The 22012-nt window shown below is 41.9% G+C and overlaps 8 non-coding genes across 8 annotated transcripts; 5 read left to right on the forward strand and 3 right to left on the reverse strand.

Annotated features, from left to right (window-relative positions):
* The first annotated feature begins 1595 nt into the window (after positions 1-1595).
* LOC140306044 (U2 spliceosomal RNA) lies at positions 1596-1786 on the forward strand. Its single transcript, XR_011915409.1, has one exon. It is a non-coding gene; the product is annotated as a U2 spliceosomal RNA (small nuclear RNA).
* Positions 1787-2197: 411 nt separating this feature from the next.
* LOC140306297 (U5 spliceosomal RNA) lies at positions 2198-2311 on the forward strand. Its single transcript, XR_011915618.1, has one exon. It is a non-coding gene; the product is annotated as a U5 spliceosomal RNA (small nuclear RNA).
* A 275-nt stretch (positions 2312-2586) lies between these two features.
* On the forward strand, positions 2587-2774 carry LOC140306138 (U2 spliceosomal RNA). Its single transcript, XR_011915495.1, has one exon. It is a non-coding gene; the product is annotated as a U2 spliceosomal RNA (small nuclear RNA).
* A 5888-nt stretch (positions 2775-8662) lies between these two features.
* On the reverse strand, positions 8663-8850 carry LOC140306206 (U2 spliceosomal RNA). The gene has a single exon (XR_011915557.1). It is a non-coding gene; the product is annotated as a U2 spliceosomal RNA (small nuclear RNA).
* A 271-nt stretch (positions 8851-9121) lies between these two features.
* Positions 9122-9235, reverse strand: LOC140306376 (U5 spliceosomal RNA). Its single transcript, XR_011915691.1, has one exon. It is a non-coding gene; the product is annotated as a U5 spliceosomal RNA (small nuclear RNA).
* Positions 9236-9646: 411 nt separating this feature from the next.
* Positions 9647-9837, reverse strand: LOC140306052 (U2 spliceosomal RNA). Its single transcript, XR_011915416.1, has one exon. It is a non-coding gene; the product is annotated as a U2 spliceosomal RNA (small nuclear RNA).
* Positions 9838-21310: 11473 nt separating this feature from the next.
* Positions 21311-21501, forward strand: LOC140306047 (U2 spliceosomal RNA). Its single transcript, XR_011915411.1, has one exon. It is a non-coding gene; the product is annotated as a U2 spliceosomal RNA (small nuclear RNA).
* A 388-nt stretch (positions 21502-21889) lies between these two features.
* Positions 21890-22003, forward strand: LOC140306372 (U5 spliceosomal RNA). Its single transcript, XR_011915687.1, has one exon. It is a non-coding gene; the product is annotated as a U5 spliceosomal RNA (small nuclear RNA).
* Positions 22004-22012: the final 9 nt, after the last annotated feature.

The following is a 22012-nucleotide window of genomic DNA, read 5'->3' on the forward strand; positions in this document are numbered from 1 at the left end:
CTGATCATAAACCAAGTTTTGCTCTTGAACCAAGCTTCTAAACTCTTCACCTTTTTCATTTCTCAGTTAGTATTCACTTTAAAACTGATTAAAAGAAAAATTAAATGAATGCGTATCAACAAATGTGGGATCTAAACTCTAGTGCTTTCTCTAAAATAATTTCCTTTCTCAATTCAGAAATGTGTGTGTGTAAGTCACAACACCCGTGACACCAAAACGGCTTTCTTTTCTCTCTTTTCTCTACACTCTGCACTGTGAGCACACACACCAAATCAGAAAGGCTTTTTTCTCTCTTTTCTACATTATGGACTGTGGGGACACAAAACCGCTCTCTCTCTTTTTTTTTTTGATTGTGTGCCAGGGCGTTGTCTCACGTATTAGATTATGCTTAAGATACGAATGGGTTTATCAGTCACATCAGAATCCATACATACTGATCCTCCCGTAATAAAATGGTCGGATCTTATCAAACACACTTTGTTTCTTGTGACAAGTCAGCGAAACAGCGTATACACGTCAAGACACTGAATCAAGTTTGCCACAAGAACTCATAAGTTTGGCAGTATTGCTCTGCCGTCAGCAATCATACACCCATTTTATTTTCATGAGACATGTGCAGGCACCTGTTCATCTACTGTTCTATCACTATGAATTAGTTTATCTATTATCAATAAGGATACTTCTACAACTACTATCAAAGTATGTCCGGACTTCTTATGTTGTCAGTTGCTATATATGAATAAGTGGGTTGCTACTGAAAAGCATTAAGCATGTCACACAGCCCAAACATATAACATTTCAGGACACACCACACAGTTAACAACCACAGTGAAGCGTGTCAAAGCCCAAACATGTAACATTCAACAGGACACTTACACAACACATTCAAATCAAACAGTCAGACAACATACAAGAACATATACCCCAGCCGGCATTGCTCCCTGCCTATTTTCCTACAACTCACTATGTGTGCGCACACCTTTATTCACAAACTCTTCAACTTATACTCTTTTACCGAAGCTGCTACAGCTCGATTGGCCAAATACCCTTAGATCCTATTTCGGTGAATTTGACATCTGCCTTGTATGTAACAGATTAGCGGTTTAGCAGTTTTAATTTAGTTTGAGTGAAGGAATTCATTTTATAGCAAAATCCGAAATCGTGAAGAACTCATGAAAGTAAGCTTATTCTCGGATTCCTGAAACTTTAGATTTGCTCTTTCTTTTACTGCAAAGTACAACGTTGAGCAGCACTAATGAGTTGTTTCTATTTTTGGCAGGCTTTACCTTTGCGGATGAAGCCCTTTCTGTCTGTGCAAAAGAAATCTTGTTACTGTGCAGAGTGACTTCTCTGAGTAGAGTCGCCTTACTTGTTGCGACTGTGCCGATGTTCGAAGCTGGAGTGCAAAGTTGTTGCTTGAATGGTGCTCGCTGGAGCGTGTGGTAGTGTAAAGTTATACCATTTAAAAGGGCTGAAGAGTGCTCAGTGCAGCGGGTGGGCGGAGGTGCAAAGTGACACTATGGCCATAAAAAGAACACCGCTACAAGTGCGCATTGTGCCAGGAAGGGCCCTCGGACGTGAACCAGTGGACAGTTATCGCTTCTCGGCCTTTTGGCTAAGATCAAGTGTAGTATCTGTTCTTATCAGTTTAATGTCTGATATGTCCTCTATGCGAGGACTACATATTAAATGGATTTTTATCAATAGGAGATGAAAAAGGAGCTTGCTCCGTTCACTCCAAGCATTGACCCGGTACTGCAGTGCCGCTGGGAACGGTGCGCTCTCCTCTGCTCTTGTGAAAAAGCAAACAGCGGTGCAGGATGGAAGTTTCAGGGAGCCTAAGATGAAACTTTCTTTTAATCTGCTGAGAAAAGAGAGTGAATGCGAAGCAGACTTTAACACGCCTCTGGGAGCGAGTCGAGTGCGGGCTAACCGGGAGAATTGCTTGAAAGAAACGCGACACCGAATGAGCAGTCAGAACAAAGCCTCAATACGGTGTTCCCGTGTTGTTTGTGGCTGCCTTGTCTTTTGCACAGAGTAAAAGACAAGGCAGCCATCAAATAGGGCCCGATTGTTCCTACTTGGTCAGCCGAGGAGCAAGGGGGGGGAGCAAGCGTCTCAACCAAGCAAAGCTCACCATGGGGAAGGTGGCTATGCCAACTAGCCTGATGCCCTGCTCCCGCAGTGATGGATAATCGTACACTGGTTTCTCTTCATAATGTACAAGTCTTTTGCCTTTTACTAAAGACTTCCGTGGAGAGCAGCACTAATGAATTGTTTCTATTTTTGGCAGGCTTTACCTTTGCGGGTGAAGCCCTTTCTGTCTGTGCAAAAGAAATCTTGTTACTGTGCAGAGTGACTTCTCTGAGTAGAGTCGCCTTACTTGTTGTGGCTGTGCCGATGTTGCTTGAATGGTGCTCGCTGGAGCGTGCGGTAGTGTAAAGTTATACCATTTAAAAGGGTTGAAGAGTGCTCAGTGCAGCGGGTGGGCGGAGGTGCAAAGTGACACTATGGCCATAAAACGAACACCGCTACAAGTGCGCATTGTGCCAGGAAGGGCCCTCGGACGTGAACCAGTGGACAGATATCGCTTCTCGGCCTTTTGGCTAAGATCAAGTGTAGTATCTGTACTTATCAGTTTAATATGTGATATGTCTATGCAAGGACTACATATTAAATGGATTTTTATCAATAGGAGTTGAAAAAGGAGCTTGCTCCGTTCACTCCAAGCATCGACCCGGTACTGCAGTGCCGCTGGGAACGGTGCGCTCTCCTCTGCTCTTGTGAAAAAGCAAACAGTGGTGCAGGAAGGAAGTTTCTTTTAATCTGCTGAGAAAAGAGAGGGAATGCGAAGCAGACTTTAACACGGCTCTGGGAGCGAGCCGAGTGCGGGCTAACCAGGAGAATTGCTTGAAAGAAACGCGACACCGAATGAGCGGTCAGAACAAAGCCTCAATACGGTGTTCCTGTGGTGTTTTTATAAAATGCGGTGTAAAAAAAGGTGTGAATGCCCCATAGAAAACTAAAAGGTAGATCGGAAGTGTTCGGCTGCAAGAAGGTGTGAATGTCCGACTATATTTGGTGAAAAGCAGGTGAAGCAAGGTCTGAATGCCCAACCTTACATCATCAAAAGCGAGATCAGGTTTTTGGCTGCAAGAAGGCCATAGTTGGCCAAAAGTGGGTAAGGTGCGAATGATCGGCTAAATATCAACAAAAGTGGGGGCAGAGGTCTTTGGATGCAAGTGGGTGTGAATATCCCACCATACAAGTATGGTGGAGAGGAAGCTGTGAATGGCCGACCATAGTTTGCAAAAAGCGGGTGAGAAAAGGTGCGAATGTCCAACCATACATGATCAAAACAGGGAGCGGAGGTGTTTGGCTGCGACAAGGTGTGAATGTCCACCCATAATTAATGAAAAGCGGGCAACAAGTAGGTTCGAATGCCCAACCATACATCATCAAAAGCAGGAGTGGATGTGTTCGGCTACAAGAAGGTTTGAATGTCCGAGCATAGTTTGTAAAAAGCGGGTAAGAAAAGGTTCGAATGCCCGAACATACACCATCAAAAGAGGGAGCGGAGGTGTTCCGCTGTAAGACGGTGTGAATGTCCGACCATAGTTGGTAAAAAGTGGGTATGAAAAGGTTCGAATGCCCAAATTCGGCTGCAAAAAACTGTTCGGCTGCAAAAAGGTGTGAATGTTCGACTAAATTTTGTAAAAAGCGGGTAAGACAAGGTGCGAATGCCTGACAATGTATGATCAAAAGCGGGAGCGGAGGTGTTCAGCTGCAAGAAGGTCTAAATGTCCATTTTTAATTGCTAGAAAACATGAAAGAAAATTTTCGAAAATCAATCCGCACATGATCATAAGTGGGAGAGGAGGTGTTCAGCTGCAAGAAGGTGTGAATGTCCTACCATAATTGCTGAAAAATGTGTTAGAAACGGTAAGAATGCCGGACCATACATCATCAAAAGCTAGAGAGGTGGTGTTCGGCTGCAAGTAGGTGTGAATGTCTGACTAAAGTTCAAATATATTAACAAAAGCGGGAGGAGAGGTCTTCGGATGAGTGTTTGAGAATTTCCAACCATAATCTATAAAATGCGGTGAAATAAAAGGTGTGATAGATACCTAAAAGGTGGAGCGGAAGTGTTCGGCTGCAAGAAGGTGTGAATGTTATATATATAGTTGGTGAAAAGCAGGAAAAGCAAGGTCTGAATGCCCAATCTTACATCATCAAAAGCGAGATCAGAGGTGTTTGGCGGCAAGAAAACGGGTAAGGTGTGAATGACCGACTAAATATCAACAAAAGTGGGGGCGGAGGTCTTCGGATGCAAGTGGGTGTGAATATCCCACCATACAAGTATGGTGGAGAGGAAGCTGTGAATGGCCGACCATAGTTTGCAAAAAGCGGGTGAGAAAAGGTGCGAATGTCCAACCATACATGATCAAAACAGGGAGCGGAGGTGTTTGGCTGCGACAAGGTGTGAATGTCCACCCATAATTAATGAAAAGCGGGCAACAAGTAGGTTCGAATGCCCAACCATACATCAACAAAAGCAGGAGTGAATGTGTTTGGCTACAAGGTTTGAATGTCCGAGCATAGTTTGTAAAAAGCGGGTAAGAAAAGGTGCGAATGTCCGAGCATAGTTTGTAAAAAGCGGGTAAGAAAAGGTGCGAATGCCCGACAAAGTATGATCAAAAGAGGGAGTGGAGGTTTTCGGCTACAAGAAGGTTTGAATGTACGACCATAGTTTGTAAAAAGCGGGTAAGAAAAGGTGCGAATGCCCGAACATACACCATCAAAAGAGGGAGCGGAGGTGTTCCGCTGAAAGACGGTGTGAATGTCCGACCATAGTTGGTAAAAAGCGGGTAAGAAAAGGTTCGAATGCCCGAATATATACCATCAAAAGCGGAAGCGGAGGTGTTCGGCTGTAAGAAGTTGTGAACGTCCGACCAAAGTTTGTAAAAAGCAGTTAAGAAAAGGTTCGAATATCCAACCAAACATAATCAAAAGTGGGAGCAGAGCAGTTCGACTGCAAGTAGGTGTGAATGTCAGCCCATAATTCCTGAAAAATGGGTAAGAAAAGGTGCGAATGCCCAACCATACATCATCAAAAGAAGAAGTGGATGTGTTCTGCTACAAGAAGGTTTGAATGTCCGACCATAGTTTGTAAAAAGTGGGTAAGAAAAAGTTCGAATGCCCGAACATACACCATCAAAAGAGGGAGCGGAGGTGTTCTGCTGTAAGATGCTGCGAATGTCCGACCATAGTTGGTAAAAAGCGGGTAAGAAAAGGTTAAAAAACCCGACTGTACACAATCAATAGCGGGAGCGGAGTTGTTCAGCTACAAGAAGGCGTGAAAGTCCGACCATGGTTTGTAAAACGCGGATAAGACAAGGTGCGAATGCCCGACAATGTATGATCAAAAGAGGGAGCGGAGGTTTTCGGCTAAAAGAAGGTCTGAATGTCCAACCATAATTTGTAAACACCGTTGAAGAAAAGCCTCGAAAGCCCGACTATACACCATCAAAAGCGGGAGCACCTTTTCTTACCCGCTTTTTACCAATTATGGTCGGATATTCACACCTTCTTACAGCGGAAAACCTCGGCTCCCTTTTTTGATCATTTATGGTCTGGCAATACTACCTTTTCTTACCCGTTTTTGAGTAATTATGGCTGGACATTCACAGCTTCTTGCAGCCGAACACCTCTTCTCCCGCTTTTGATGATGAATGGTCCGGCATTCTTACCTTTTCTAACACATTTTTCAGCAATTATTGTCGGTCATTCACACCTTTCTCATCAGCTTTTTGCAAATTATGATCTGACATTCACACCTACTTGCAGCCGAACACCTCGGCTTCCGCTTTTGATGGTGTATATTTTGGCATTCGAACCTTTTCTTACCCGCTTTTTACCAACTATGGTCGGACATTCACACCTTCTTACAGCGGAACACCTCTGCTCCCTCTTTTGATGGTGTATGTTCTGGCATTCGAACCTTTTCTTACCCACTTTTTACAAACTATGCTCGGACATTCACACCTTCTTGCAGCGAAACACCTCCGCTCCCTCTTTTGATGGTGTATGTACGGGCATTCGAACCTTTTCTTACCCGCCTTTTACAAACTATGGTCGGACATTCAAACCTTCTTGTGGCCGAAAACATCCACTTCTGCTTTTGATGATGTATAGTTGGGCATTCACACCTTTTCTTACCCATTTTTCAGTAATTATTGGTGGACTTTCACACCTTGTTGTCGAACAACTCCGCTTCCGCTATTGATTGTGTACAGTCGGGTTTTTTAACCTTTTCTTACCCGCTTTTTACCAACTATGGTCGGACATTCGCAGCATCTTACAGCGGAACACCTCCGCTCCCTCTTTTGATGGTGTATGTTCGGGCATTCGAACTTTTTCTTACCCACTTTTTACAAACTATGGTCGGACATTCAAACCTTCTTGTAGCAGAACACATCCACTTCTTCTTTTGATGATGTATGGTTGGGCATTCGCACCTTTTCTTACCCATTTTTCAGGAATTATGGGCTGACATTCACACCTACTTGCAGTCGAACTGCTCTGCTCCCACTTTTGATTATGTTTGGTTGGATATTCGAACCTTTTCTTAACTGCTTTTTACAAACTTTGGTCGGACGTTCACAACTTCTTACAGCCGAACACCTCCGCTTCCGCTTTTGATGGTATATATTCGGGCATTCGAACCTTTTCTTACCCGCTTTTTACCAACTATGGTCGGACATTCACACCGTCTTTCAGCGGAACACCTCCGCTCCCTCTTTTGATGGTGTATGTTCGGGCATTCGCACCTTTTCTTACCCGCTTTTTACAAACTATGGTCGTACATTCAAACCTTCTTGTAGCCGAAAACCTCCACTCCCTCTTTTGATCATACTTTGTCGGGCATTCGCACCTTTTCTTACCCGCTTTTTACAAACTATGCTCGGACATTCGCACCTTTTCTTACCCGCTTTTTACAAACTATGCTCGGACATTCAAACCTTGTAGCCAAACACATCCACTCCTGCTTTTGTTGATGTATGGTTGGGCATTCGAACCTACTTGTTACCCGCTTTTCATTAATTATGGGTGGACATTCACACCTTGTCGCAGCCAAACACCTCCGCTCCCTGTTTTGATCATGTATGGTTGGACATTCGCACCTTTTCTCACCCGCTTTTTGCAAACTATGGTCGGCCATTCACAGCTTCCTCTCCACCATACTTGTATGGTGGGATATTCACACCCACTTGCATCCGAAGACCTTCGCCCCCACTTTTGTTGATATTTAGTCGGTCATTCACACCTTACCCGTTTTCTTGCCGCCAAACACCTCTGATCTCGCTTTTGATGATGTAAGATTGGGCATTCAGACCTTGCTTTTCCTGCTTTTCACCAACTATATATATAACATTCACACCTTCTTGCAGCCGAACACTTCCGCTCCACCTTTTAGGTATCTATCACACCTTTTTTTTCACCGCATTTTATAGATTATGGTTAGAAATTCTCAACCACTCATCCGAAGACCTCTCCTCCCGCTTTTGTTAATATATTTGAACTTTAGACAGACATTCACACCTACTTGCAGCCGAACACCACCTCTCTAGCTTTTGATGATGTATGGTCCGGCATTCTTACCGTTTCTAACACATTTTTCAGCAATTATGGTAGGACATTCACACCTTCTTGCAGCTGAACACCTCCTCTCCCACTTATGATCATGTGCGGATTGATTTTCGAAAATTTTCTTTCATGTTTTCTAGCAATTAAAAATGGACATTTAGACCTTCTTGCAGCTGAACACCTCCGCTCCCGCTTTTGATCATACATTGTCAGGCATTCGCACCTTGTCTTTTACAAAATTTAGTCGAACATTCACACCTTTTTGCAGCCGAACACAGTTATTTGCAGCCGAATTTGGGCATTCGAACCTTTTCATACCCACTTTTTACCAACTATGGTCGGACATTCACACCGTCTTACAGCGGAACACCTCCGCTCCCTCTTTTCATGGTGTATGTTCGGGCATTCGAACCTTTTCTTACCCGCTTTTTACAAACTATGCTCGGACATTCAAACCTTCTTGTAGCCGAACACATCCACTCCTGCTTTTGATGATGTATGGTTGGGCATTCGAACCTACTTGTTGCCCGCTTTTCATTAATTATGGGTGGACATTCACACCTTGTCGCAGCCAAACACCTCCGCTCCCTGTTTTGATCATGTATGGTTGGACATTCGCACCTTTTCTCACCCGCTTTTTGCAAACTATGGTCGGCCATTCACAGCTTCCTCTCCACCATACTTGTATGGTGGGATATTCACACCCACTTGCATCCGAAGACCTCTGCCCCCACTTTTGTTGATATTTAGCCGATCATTCGCACCTTACCCGCTTTTGGCCAACTATGGCCTTCTTGCAGCCAAAAACCTCTGATCTCGCTTTTGATGATGTAAGGTTGGGCATTCAGACCTTGCTTCACCTGCTTTTCACCAAATATAGTCGGACATTCACACCTTCTTGCAGCCGCTCGCTCCCAGAGCCATGTTAAAGTCTGCTTCGCATTCACTCTCTTTTCTCAGCAGATTAAAAGAAACTTCCATCCTGCACCGCTGTTTGCTTTTTCACAAGAGCAGAGGAGAGCGCACCGTTCCCAGCGGCACTGCAGTACCGGGTGGATGCTTGGAGTGAACGGAGCAAGCTCCTTTTTCAACTCCTATTGATAAAAATCCATTTAATATGTAGTCCTTGCATAGACATATCACATATTAAACTGATAAGTACAGATACTACACTTGATCTTAGCCAAAAGGCCGAGAAGCGATATCTGTCCACTGGTTCACGTCCGAGGGCCCTTCCTGGCACAATGCGCACTTGTAGCGGTGTTCGTTTCATGGCCATAGTGTCACTTTGCACCTCCGCCCACCCGCTGCACTGAGCACTCTTCAACCCTTTTAAATGGTATAACTTTACACTACCGCACGCTCCAGCGAGCACCATTGAAGCAACATCGGCACAGTCGCAACAAGGCCACTCTACTCAGAGAAGTCACTCTGCACAGTAACAAGATTTCTTTTGCACAGACAGAAAGGGCTTCACCCGCAGAGGTAAAGCCTGCCAAAAATAGAAACAATTCATTAGTGCTGCTCTCCACGGAAGTCTTTAGTAAAAGGCGAAGGACTTGTACATTATGAAGAGAAACCAGTGTACGATTATCCATCACTGCGGGAGCAGGGCATCAGGCTAGTTGGCATAGCCACCTTCCCCATGGTGAGCTTTGCTTGGTTGAGACGCTTGCTCCCCCCCCTTGCTCCTCGGCTGACCAAGTAGGAACAATCGGGCCCTATTCGATGGCTGTCTTGTCTTTTACTCTGTGCAAAAGACAAGGCAGCCACAAACAACACGGGAACACCGTATTGAGGCTTTGTTCTGACTGCTCATTCGGTGTCGCGTTTCTTTCAAGCAATTCTCCCGGTTAGCCCGCACTCGGCTCGCTCCCAGAGCCGTGTTAAAGTCTGCTTCGCATTCACTCTCTTTTCTCAGCAGATTAAAAGAAAGTTTCATCTTAGGCTCCCTGAAAATTCCATCCTGCACCGCTGTTTGCTTTTTCACAAGAGCAGAGGAGAGCGCACCGTTCCCAGCGGCACTGCAGTACCGGGTGGATGCTTGGAGTGAACGGAGCAAGCTCCTTTTTCAACTCCTATTGATAAAAATCCATTTAATATGTAGTCCTCGCATAGAGGACATATCAGACATTAAACTGATAAGAACAGATACTACACTTGATCTTAGCCAAAAGGCTGAGAAGCGATAACTGTCCACTGGTTCACGTCCGAGGGCCCTTCCTGGCACAATGCGCACTTGTAGCGGTGTTCTTTTTATGGCCATAGTGTCACTTTGCACCTCCGCCCACCCGCTGCACTGAGCACTCTTCAGCCCTTTTAAATGGTATAACTTTACACTAACACACGCTCCAGCGAGCACCATTCAAGCAACAACTTTGCACTCCAGCTTCGAACATCGGCACAGTCGCAACAAGTAAGGCGACTCTACTCAGAGAAGTCACTCTGCACAGTAACAAGATTTCTTTTGCACAGACAGAAAGGGCTTCATCCGCAAAGGTAAAGCCTTCCAAAAATAGAAACAACTCATTAGTGCTGCTCAACGTTGTACTTTGCAGTAAAAGAAAGAGCAAATCTAAAGTTTCAGGAATCCGAGAATAAGCTTACTTTCATGAGTTCTTCACGATTTCGGATTTTGCTATAAAATGAATTCCTTCACTCAAACTAAATTAAAACTGCTAAACCGCTAATCTGTTACATACAAGGCAGATGTCAAATTCACCGAAATAGGATCTAAGGGTATTTGGCCAATCGAGCTGTAGCAGCTTCGGTAAAAGAGTATAAGTTGAAGAGTTTGTGAATAAAGGTGTGCGCACACATAGTGAGTTGTAGGAAAATAGGCAGGGAGCAATGCCGGCTGGGGTATATGTTCTTCTATGTTGTCTGACTGTTTGATTTGAATGTGTTGTGTAAGTGTCCTGTTGAATGTTACATGTTTGGGCTTTGACACGCTTCACTGTGGTTGTTAACTGTGTGGTGTGTCCTGAAATGTTATATGTTTGGGCTGTGTGACATGCTTAATGCTTTTCAGTAGCAACCCACTTATTCATATATAGCAACTGACAACATAAGAAGTCCGGACATACTTTGATAGTAGTTGTAGAAGTATCCTTATTGATAATAGATAAACTAATTCATAGTGATAGAACAGTAGATGAACAGGTGCCTGCACATGTCTCATGAAAATAAAATGGGTGTATGATTGCTGACGGCAGAGCAATACTGCCAAACTTATGAGTTCTTGTGGCAAACTTGATTCAGTGTCTTGACGTGTATACGCTGTTTCGCTGACTTGTCACAAGAAACAAAGTGTGTTTGATAAGATCCGACCATTTTATTACGGGAGGATCAGTATGTATGGATTCTGATGTGACTGATAAACCCATTCGTATCTTAAGCATAATCTAATACGTGAGACAACGCCCTGGCACACAATCAAAAAAAAAAAGAGAGAGAGCGGTTTTGTGTCCCCACAGTCCATAATGTAGAAAAGAGAGAAAAAAGCCTTTCTGATTTGGTGTGTGTGCTCACAGTGCAGAGTGTAGAGAAAAGAGAGAAAAGAAAGCCGTTTTGGTGTCACGGGTGTTGTGACTTACACACACACATTTCTGAATTGAGAAAGGAAATTATTTTAGAGAAAGCACTAGAGTTTAGATCCCACATTTGTTGATACGCATTCATGTAATTTTTCTTTTAATCAGTTTTAAAGTGAATACTAACTGAGAAATGAAAAAGGTGAAGAGTTTAGAAGCTTGGGTCAAGAGCAAAACTTGGTTTATGATCAGCTGAGTCTCTAAACAGAACAGCAAAGGGCTTCATCGAACATTTAAAAAAGATTCAGATTGTTAGAATATCCAGAATTTATAGGAATGGTGGTGATTACTCTTATTTTCTAGAATGGAAATAACTGCACCATGTCTGTTTTATGAATTTAAGGGGCTAAAAAGTTTTGTTCTCGTTTTTCTATGATTAACCGAATGTATGTGAGAGTCCAAACAGACAGAAGGGTTACGGCCGAGCGCTGGACCTTCCAAAAAAGATGAGACAGGCTGGACCTGTGCCATACTAGTTAAGACCTGCCTGTGGATAACAGGTTCATTAAACTCTCACACACACAAACTCACACACGTTCGCACACATACACCCATACACACACACATTCTTGAACTTGCTGCAAGATTAAACCTTTGCATTAACTGACTCCAGCAACTCTGAGTCTCATTGAGAGACTTTTCTCAACAATTGGGTCCTCAAACCAGATCTCAACGTTTTTTCTGCTTTCCAGGGTCGGAGCTGAAACCGTGCACGGGGGAGTCCAGTACTCCTAATGAAAGACCCCCTGCTGAATTGCGGTAATTAGGGGCCAGTGTCCACTGAAAGGAGGAAAAAGGGACGAGATCGTACTTTTGAATCAATGGCCAGAAGCCATTGGCAGTGCAGGCATCAACAATAATGGTGTTATTTCACCCATTAACACTTAAGGTACCTCATGCAGTGGCTGTGATATGGTTACTTAACAAAATATCTTTACCAGACATCTCTCCTACATAACAGTTCTTCTTTCACAGCCACACCTTGTTGTCGAGAAATGTGCTACACTTAATCCATCCACACTGCTACCTACCCCACAGATGGAAAGCCTCATGATTGCATGTCAGAAATAACCATCAGTGTTTTACCCAGGCCAGACTTAACTGATATACGTTATGAAAATGCAGAAATAACTATATTTATTCAACAGGTCAAGCAAAAAACCCTGATGGCACAAATGCTACAGGATTTGCAGTAGTAACAGAAACTGAAGTTTTCTTAAAACAACCACTACCAAAAAATTACTCTGTTCAAGCAGTCGAATTGGTAGCTTTAACTGAAGCTTGTAAATTAAATAACAAAAAGGTTGTTAACGTTTACACTGACAGTCAGTATGCCTTCTCAACTGTACAAGTGTTAACACAACATTGGAAAAACAGGTATGTTGACATCCACAGCTAAATGTATAAACTACAAATATTTTAGCATTATTAGATGTTATTCAATTGCCATCTACAATAGACTCGTATGAATGACCGGAAGGAAAACCATACTGCCAAAGAATTTGTTTAAATATGCTGCAGTATTGAGCCACGGACCATGTCATGTCTCAACAGGATGGATGGAAGCAATAATGAACCAGGTTTTTACAGCATATGGTTTTACTAATTATTACAAAAAATATTTTAGAATAAATAAATGAATAAAGTTTTGTCTAGCAGGTCAAATATGTGCAAAATACATTCCACAGGGCAATCTAAGACCAAAACGAAGATAATTCCCTAAGCCAGTGTATCTTTTTCAACATATTTGTTTGGATTTCATTATTTCATTATTTTGTAGATTTCATTGAACTAAATTAATGTTAAGGGAAACGATTCTGCTCAGTGACAACAGAGGTTTTTACCAAATGGTCTGAAATATTTCCATGTGCACAAGCAGATGCACTCTCAGTAGCAAAATCACGCGTAAAATAACTCATTTCTAGATTTGAAATTCCTGAAAAGATCTTCAGTGATAATTTGACACACTTTGTAAACAATGTCATCTCACTGATGGCAAAGAACTTAAAATAGACCTTAGAAACCACTGTGATATAGAAGGTTTCGCTAACACATTGGAATTGTTTTACTATTTACATATGCATGTGCAGTGAAGAATTGCTTGCTGCTGATAAATGCAAAGAAGAACAGCTTACACATAAATGCTCACATATAGGCTGCTGAATGCAATGAAGACCTGCTTATCAAGTAAAGTTCAATGTCAATGTGTAATATTCAATTAGGATTTGCAAAACAGTGAAGTTAAACAATGAATGGGTCCATAGTCGGTATGAGAAGACTACAGGAATATTTACCTGGGTGTACGTTCAAACAGAGATGAGAAAATTGCGATAAATTATTGTTTGTTTGTTTGTTAGTATGTATATGAATGTTATGTGTATAAACTGTGTTGAGTTGTAGTTACTCAGTAGTGTCTCAGTGAAACAACCGACGGGGGAAGCCTTGCGGTGACAACAAAAGCAGTGTTTTACTGATCAGTCAAGTTGCTCCAGTGTACTCCATACAAACTGGTTGGCTACTGAAGGGATAGAAAATGGGGAATACTTGTTTTAAAGCAAACAAGGAATTAGATGGGAAAAATACATGTTTTAACGGGACCCAGACAATATTAAATACTCAGACAGATGGGAGAAGAAGTGTAGTTTTGTAGGAAATCACAAAATTATTACATAAAATCAGTGAAATCAATTGAAGAATGCCTTTCTGAAGAGCTGTTTACCACAGATGAGCAGCTTTGCGACCAAGCACATTGTAGATCGCTTTACTGCCAAAATGATCTAGTTTAATGGATTGGTTTAGACATGCATGACAGCATTTTAAGAACAAAGAGAGAAACAAAAAGGGACAACGCTTCATGGTGGAAGGTGATGTATAAATAACTGTGTATATGATGAAGGAGAGACCATTTCAGCAGCACAGCCATTTCGCAGCACAGGGACAGCAGTCCAAGTTAAAGGATCTCCCACGTGGTATCACCTGTCACACTGTGTCAAGGCATCAAAAGAAGAAAAAATCACCAAACTCAAGGACAAAGAGACGAAGACTCCGGTGAACGAAGAGAGAGGACTTACAAACCAGAAATACAAAAGGATGCTCGATATCAAGATCCAGAAGAAGAGGCTAACAATGCCACGAACACTTACGATGCTGGAAATGATGCCAGCAATGAACAGAGAAGAAGATTCAGTGCCATCAATCTGCAACACGTGCCTCTAATGAGGGGGTGAATATAGAATCCTCAACGATTACAACGTCTCTGGGAACTGTGACAACAACAAGGTTTAAACCATTTTGATATATATTGTAACCTATTGGCTAAGGAATAGTGCTGAAAATGAGGTAAATCTAATCCACCACTGTCCTTGGTCTTCTGTAGGGTTTTTAAACTAATACGTGGTGGTTTGTTTTTCCACAGAAATTTGGAGATGCATGAATCTAGTGACTTAAACCAAGTAGCAAATGGTTTTATGGGGATCATTGAGAACAAATAGTTAACTTTTGGTAGTATCATCATTTTAATGGTTGTAACTCTCCCCATAAGTGATATAGGTAAGGACTTCCAACGAGAGAGATCGTCCTCTACTCTCTTTAATAATTGCACATAATTTAGCTTTGTTAGCTCTGAGAGCCTGGAGGAAATGTTTATGCCTAAATATCTAATATTTCCTGACTGTAAAGTGATCGCAGGTATATTCTGGACCCTACAGTTAATGGGCAGAACTGTGGTCTTAGACCATTTGATAGAGTAGTCAGAAAGTGCCGAGAATTTATTTATGAGTGTGATCGTGTGAGTGAGAGACGTCTCTGAGTTCTGAAGGAAAAATAATACATCATCAGCATAAAGACTTATTTTATGCTCAATATTTTGGGGTTGTTGTCTTTAATATTTCTATCTTGTCTGATAGCAGCTGCTAAAGGTTTGATGAAAATAGCAAAAAGTGAGGGAGAAAGTGAGCAACCCTGTCTTGTACCTCTCTGCAGTCTGAAGCTTGGAGAAGTTTGATCATTTGTCCTGACACTTGCATTTGGGGAGCTATATAATATCCTTATCCAGTTGATGAAGTGTGACCCAAACCCGAATTTGTTTTATGCTGCGAATAAAAATTTCCAGTTCACTCCATTAAATGCTTTTTCTGCATCTAGAGAGTCGATTGTGGTTTCCAAGTTGTTGATGGTAGAATAGTCTATGAGATTAATGATCCGGTTTGTGAACGAACTGTTGTGCCTACTGCTCTTCAGCCTGTCAAATGAAACGTAGAATTTAAAACGTGACAAATGAACGAAGACCCAAGGAGTTGAGTCGTAAACTAATCAATACTGTTTCCTGTGCGAGGACCCGTCAGTCGAGGAGTTGAGTCATGAACGAATCAATACTGTTTCCTGTCCTGCTGACTGAGCTTATGAAGCTGCCGCCTGCCATGTGGTGAGGAAGGGTACTGCATGAAAATGAACGAATCACTCACTGAGACAACTCGTTACTCCCGAGTCATATAAAAAATTTGTTCATATCGAACGAATCGCTCACGAACGACACATCACTATCTATTTGACGAGTTATGCATGAATTCGGATTTTGCAATAAAATGAATTCCTTTTCTCAAACCAAGTTCAAACTGCTTTGTCCTTCATATTTATCTACTTCTAATCTAGTTTCAACAATAAACAAACCCCACATCATATTTGCTCTTCGCCCAAAGATCATTGGGCACTTCCGCCAACATGGGTATCGAAGACAAATCTTTTTCAGATTAAAAACATGCTTCAAAATGTGATTCTGTGGTAGGAATTAATTCCACAGTTCTTTGACAATGCATTGTACTCAAAAATGTTTTTTTGTATGCTGACAATCGTTCAGAAAACATCAAATTTGGATCAGCAGGTGAAACGGTCCAATCTGTTTCTTTCTGACATGTAGCAACAAACTCTCCCACACCTTGTCAATGCCAGTGTGTAGGTTTGGCCAAGGAAATGTGAGGGCGAGTACCACAAACATTAAAAAAATCGAATTGCTCTGGAGTGAGCGACACATCCAATAAAGTAGGCGCACATATTTTTTCACTTCTTCTCATAGTCATTGTCAGGCCCCAAAGAAATGTGTGATGTGCAGTGCAAATCAGCAGGTTGCATGAAATCAGAAAGGGGTGAAACTAACGCTTTTGCTTCTTCCACTAGTTGTTGTGAAAAAGGAGAGCTGGGAAGTTTCCACTCATAAGCATATGTAAGTGCAGATGAATCAAACTGCACTGCTGTGAAAACTTTGTCAGGCTGTAACATAACGTTAACACCCTCTGGTGTAGAAGTTAAAATAATGCCTAATTTACACATGAGATCACAGCCCATCAGGTTAATGGGACACAACTCTGATAACAAAAATGAGTGTTTGAAGGAGAGCCCATCGGGAGTGACACACGCAATGGGCGATGTCATTTTCTCCTTCACAACCTGGCCTGATGCAGACATAGAGTAAACGTGGTTTCCACTTAACTTTGGAGGACAATCAAACTCCCCTGACGTCACTACTGATGAACATAAGTTCCTATATTCTGAGAGAAATATCTTTGCTCTAGGACGGAAATAGCATGCAAAACTTTACTACGTGAATCACAGTCGGCAAGCGTTTCTTCACTACACAGAGCAGGAAAAATGTGTGAGTGTGTTTGTGCTATCACCCATTAGTGGAGGCTCCGCTGCCGCGTGACGTCCAGAACCTGCCTCCCACCCTCAGTCAGCCTTTTGCCCAATTTCATCAATTTTCAGCTGTGGACACAGCCACAGTAAAAACAAATATTCGGATCATAGCTCTGGCGTGGCCCATTTCGACCTCCTCTCCCACACGTCCACGTCTTCGACTTCGGCCTCGTCCTCTGTTTACACCAACTGCGTAATACATGGTCATGGTTGCCAAATGCAGCTTCTTTTCACACTTGTCCCTTTTGGTTGTCTTACGCGTCTCAACTTGGTTCTGAGCATGGCGAGCATATCGGCGAACGTCAGCCAAATGAGGACCCTCACACCATCCCACGTAAATGTTCTTTACTTCAGTGGCGACATCTATATAATATTATCTGGGTCCCGTTAAAACATGTATTTTTCCCATCTAATTCCTTGTTTGCTTTAAAACAAGTATTCCCCATTTTCTATCCCTTCAGTAGCCAACCAGTTTGTATGGAGTACACTGGAGCAACTTGACTGATCAGTAAAACACTGCTTTTGTTGTCACCGCAAGGCTTCCCTCGTCGGTTGTTTCACTGAGACACTACTGAGTAACTACAACTCAACACAGTTTATACACATAACATTCATATACATACTAACAAACAAACAAACAATAATTTATCGCAATTTTCTCATCTCTGTTTGAACGTACACCCAGGTAAATATTCCTGTAGTCTTCTCATACCGACTATGGACCCATTCATTGTTTAACTTCACTGTTTTGCAAATCCTAATTGAATATTACACATTGACATTGAACTTTACTGGATAAGCAGGTCTTCATTGCATTCAGCAGCCTATATGTGAGCATCTATGTGTAAGCTGTTCTTCTTTGCATTTATCAGGAGCAAGCAATTCTTCACTGCACATGCATATGTAAATAGTAAAACAATTCCAATGTGTTAGCGAAACCTTCTATATCACAGTGGTTTCTAAGATCTATTTTAAGTTCTTTGCCATCAGTGAGATGACATAGTTTACAAAGTGTGTCAAATTATCACTGAAGATCTTTTCAGGAATTTCAAATCTAGAAATGAGTTATTTTACGCGTGATTTTGCTACTGAGAGTGCATCTGCTTGTGCACATGGAAATATTTCAGACCATTTGGTAAAAACCTCTGTTGTCACTGAGCAGAATCGTTTCCCTTAACATTAATTTAGTTCAATGAAATCTACACAATAATGAAATAATGAAATCCAAACAAATATGTTGAAAAAGATACACTGGCTTAGGGAATTATCTTAGTTTTGGTCTTAGATTGCCCTGTGGAATGTATTTTGCACATATTTGACCTGCTAGACAAAACTTTATTCATTTATTTATTCTAAAAAAAAAAATTCAATAATTAGTAAAACCATATGCTGTAAAAACCTTGTTCATTATTGCTTCCATCCCTCCTGTTGAGACATGACATGGTGCGTGGCTCAATACTGCAGCATATTTAAACAAATTCTTTGGCAGTATGGTTTTCCTTCCGGTCATTCATACGAGTCTATTGTAGATGGCAATTGAATAACATCTAATAATGCTAAAATATTTGTAGTTTATACATTTAGCTGTGGATGTCAACATACCTGTTTTTCCAATGCTGTGTTAACACATGTACAGTTGAGAAGGCATACTGACTGTCAGTGTAAACGTTAACAACCTTTTTGTTATTTAATTTACAAGCTTCAGTTAAAGCTACCAATTCGACTGCTTGAACAGAGTAATTTTTTGGTAGTGGTTGTTTTAAGAAAACTTCAGTTTCTGTTACTACTGCAAATCCTGTAGGATTTGTGCCATCAGGGTTTTTTGCTTGACCTGTTTAATAAATATAGTTATTTCTGCATTTTCATAACGTATATCAGTTAAGTCTGGCCTGGGTAAAACACTGATGGTTATTTCTGACATGCAATCATGAGGCTTTCCATCTGTGGGGTAGGTAGCAGTGTGGATGGATTAAGTGTAGCACATCTCTCGACAACAAGGTGTGGCTGTGAAAGAAGAACTGTTATGTAGGAGAGATGTCTGGTAAAGATATTTTGTTAAGTAAACATATCACAGCCACTGCATGAGGTACCTTAAGTGTTAATGGGTGAAATAACACCATTATTGTTGATGCCTGCACTGCCAATGGCTTCTGGCCATTGATTCAAAAGTACGATCTCGTCCCTTTTTCCCCCTTTCAGTGGACACTGGCCCCTAATTACCGCAATTCAGCAGGGGGTCTTTCATTAGGAGTACTGGACTCCCCCGTGCACGGTTTCAGCTCCGACCCTGGAAAGCGGAAAAAACGTTGAGATCTGGTTTGAGGACCCAATTGTTGAGAAAAGTCTCTCAATGAGACTCAGAGTTGCTGGAGTCAGTTAATGCAAATGTTTAATCTTGCAGCAAGTTCAAGAATGTGTGTGTGTATGGGTGTATGTGTGCAAACGTGTGTGAGTTTGTGTGTGTGAGAGTTTAAAGAACCTGTTATCCACAGGCAGGTCTTAACTAGTATGGCACAGGTCCAGCCTGTCTCATCTTTTTTGGAAGGTCCAGCGCTCGGCCGTAACCCTTCTGTCTGTTTGGACTCTCACATACATTCGGTTAATCATAGAAAAACGAGAACAAAACTTTTTAGCCCCTTAAATTCATAAAACAGACATGGTGCAGTTATTTCCATTCTAGAAAATAAGAGTAATCACCACCATTCCTATAAATTCTGGATATTCTAACAATCTGAATCTTTTTTAAATGTTCGATGAAGCCCTTTGCTGTTCTGTTTAGAGACTCAGCTGATCATAAAACAAGTTTTGCTCTTGAACCAAGCTTCTAAACTCTTCACCTTTTTCATTTCTCAGTTAGTTTTCACTTTAAAACTGATTAAAAGAAAAATTAAATGAATGCCTATCAAAAAATGTGGGATCTAAACTCTAGTGCTTTCTCTAAAATAATTTCCTTTCTCAATTCAGAAATGTGTGTGTGTAAGTCACAACACCCGTGACACCAAAATGGCTTTCTTTTCTCTCTTTTCTCTACACTCTGCACTGTGAGCACACACACCAAATCAGAAAGGCTTTTTTCTCTCTTTTCTACATTATGGACTATGGGGACACAAAACCGCTCTCTCTCTTTTTTTTTTTGATTGTGTGCCAGGGCGTTGTCTCACGTATTAGATTATGCTTAAGATATGAATGGGTTTATCAGTCACATCAGAATCCATACATACTGATCCTCCCGTAATAAAATGGTCGGATCTTATCAAACACACTTTGTTTCTTGTGACAAGTCAGCGAAACAACGTATACACGTCAAGACACTGAATCAAGTTTGCCACAAGAACTCATGAGTTTGGCAGTATTGCTCTGCCGTCAGCAATCATACACCCATTTTATTTTCATGAGACATGTGCAGGCACCTGTTCATCTACTGTTCTATCACTATGAATTAGTTTATCTATTATCAATAAGGATACTTCTACAACTACTATCAAAGTATGTCCGGACTTCTTATGTTGTCAGTTGCTATATATGAATAAGTGGGTTGCTACTGAAAAGCATTAAGCATGTCACACAGCCCAAACATATAACATTTCAGGACACACCACACAGTTAACAACCACAGTGAAGCGTGTCAAAGCCCAAACATGTAACATTCAACAGGACACTTACACAACACATTCAAATCAAACAGTCAGACAACATACAAGAACATATACCCCAGCCGGCATTGCTCCCTGCCTATTTTCCTACAACTCACTATGTGTGCGCACACCTTTATTCACAAACTCTTCAACTTATACTCTTTTACCGAAGTTGCTACAGCTCGATTGGCCAAATACCCTTAGATCCTATTTCGGTGAATTTGACATCTGCCTTGTATGTAACAGATTAGCGGTTTAGCAGTTTTAATTTAGTTTGAGTGAAGGAATTCATTTTATAGCAAAATCCGAAATCGTGAAGAACTCATGAAAGTAAGCTTATTCTCGGATTCCTAAAACTTTAGATTTGCTCTTTCTTTTACTGCAAAGTACAACGTTGAGCAGCACTAATGAGTTGTTTCTATTTTTGGCAGGCTTTACCTTTGCGGATGAAGCCCTTTCTGTCTGTGCAAAAGAAATCTTGTTACTGTGCAGAGTGACTTCTCTGAGTAGAGTCGCCTTACTTGTTGCGACTGTGCCGATGTTCGAAGCTGGAGTGCAAAGTTGTTGCTTGAATGGTGCTCGCTGGAGCGTGTGTTAGTGTAAAGTTATACCATTTAAAAGGGCTGAAGAGTGCTCAGTGCAGCGGGTGGGCGGAGGTGCAAAGTGACACTATGGCCATAAAAAGAACACCGCTACAAGTGCGCATTGTGCCAGGAAGGGCCCTCGGACGTGAACCAGTGGACAGTTATCGCTTCTCGGCCTTTTGGCTAAGATCAAGTGTAGTATCTGTTCTTATCAGTTTAATGTCTGATATGTCCTCTATGCGAGGACTACATATTAAATGGATTTTTATCAATAGGAGATGAAAAAGGAGCTTGCTCCGTTCACTCCAAGCATCGACCCGGTACTGCAGTGCCGCTGGGAATGGTGCGTTCTCCTCTGCTCTTGTGAAAAAGCAAACAGCGGTGCAGGAAGGAAGTTTCTTTTAATCTGCTGAGAAAAGAGAGTGAATGCGAAGTAGACTTTAACACGGCTCTGGGAGCGAGCCGAGTGCGGGCTAACCAGGAGAATTGCTTGAAAGAAACGCGACACCGAATGAGCAGTCAGAACAAAGCCTCAATACGGTGTTCCCGTGTTGTTTGTGGCTGCCTTGTCTTTTGCACAGAGTAAAAAACAAGGCAGCCATCGAATAGGGCCCGATTGTTCCTACTTGGTCAGCCGAGGAGCAAGGGGGGGGAGCAAGCGTCTCAACCAAGCAAAGCTCACCATGGGGAAGGTGGCTATGCCAACTAGCCTGATGCCCTGCTCCCGCAGTGATGGATAATCGTACACTGGTTTCTCTTCATAATGTACAAGTCTTTTGCCTTTTACTAAAGACATCCGTAGAGAGCAGCACTTATGAATTGTTTCTATTTTTGGCAGGCTTTACCTTTGCGGGTGAAGCCCTTT

This window comes from Leuresthes tenuis, unplaced genomic scaffold (assembly GCF_036924035.1).
Source record: "Leuresthes tenuis unplaced genomic scaffold, fLeuTen1.0.hap1 SCAF_4, whole genome shotgun sequence".
NCBI classification, from domain to species: Eukaryota; Metazoa; Chordata; class Actinopteri; order Atheriniformes; family Atherinopsidae; genus Leuresthes; species Leuresthes tenuis.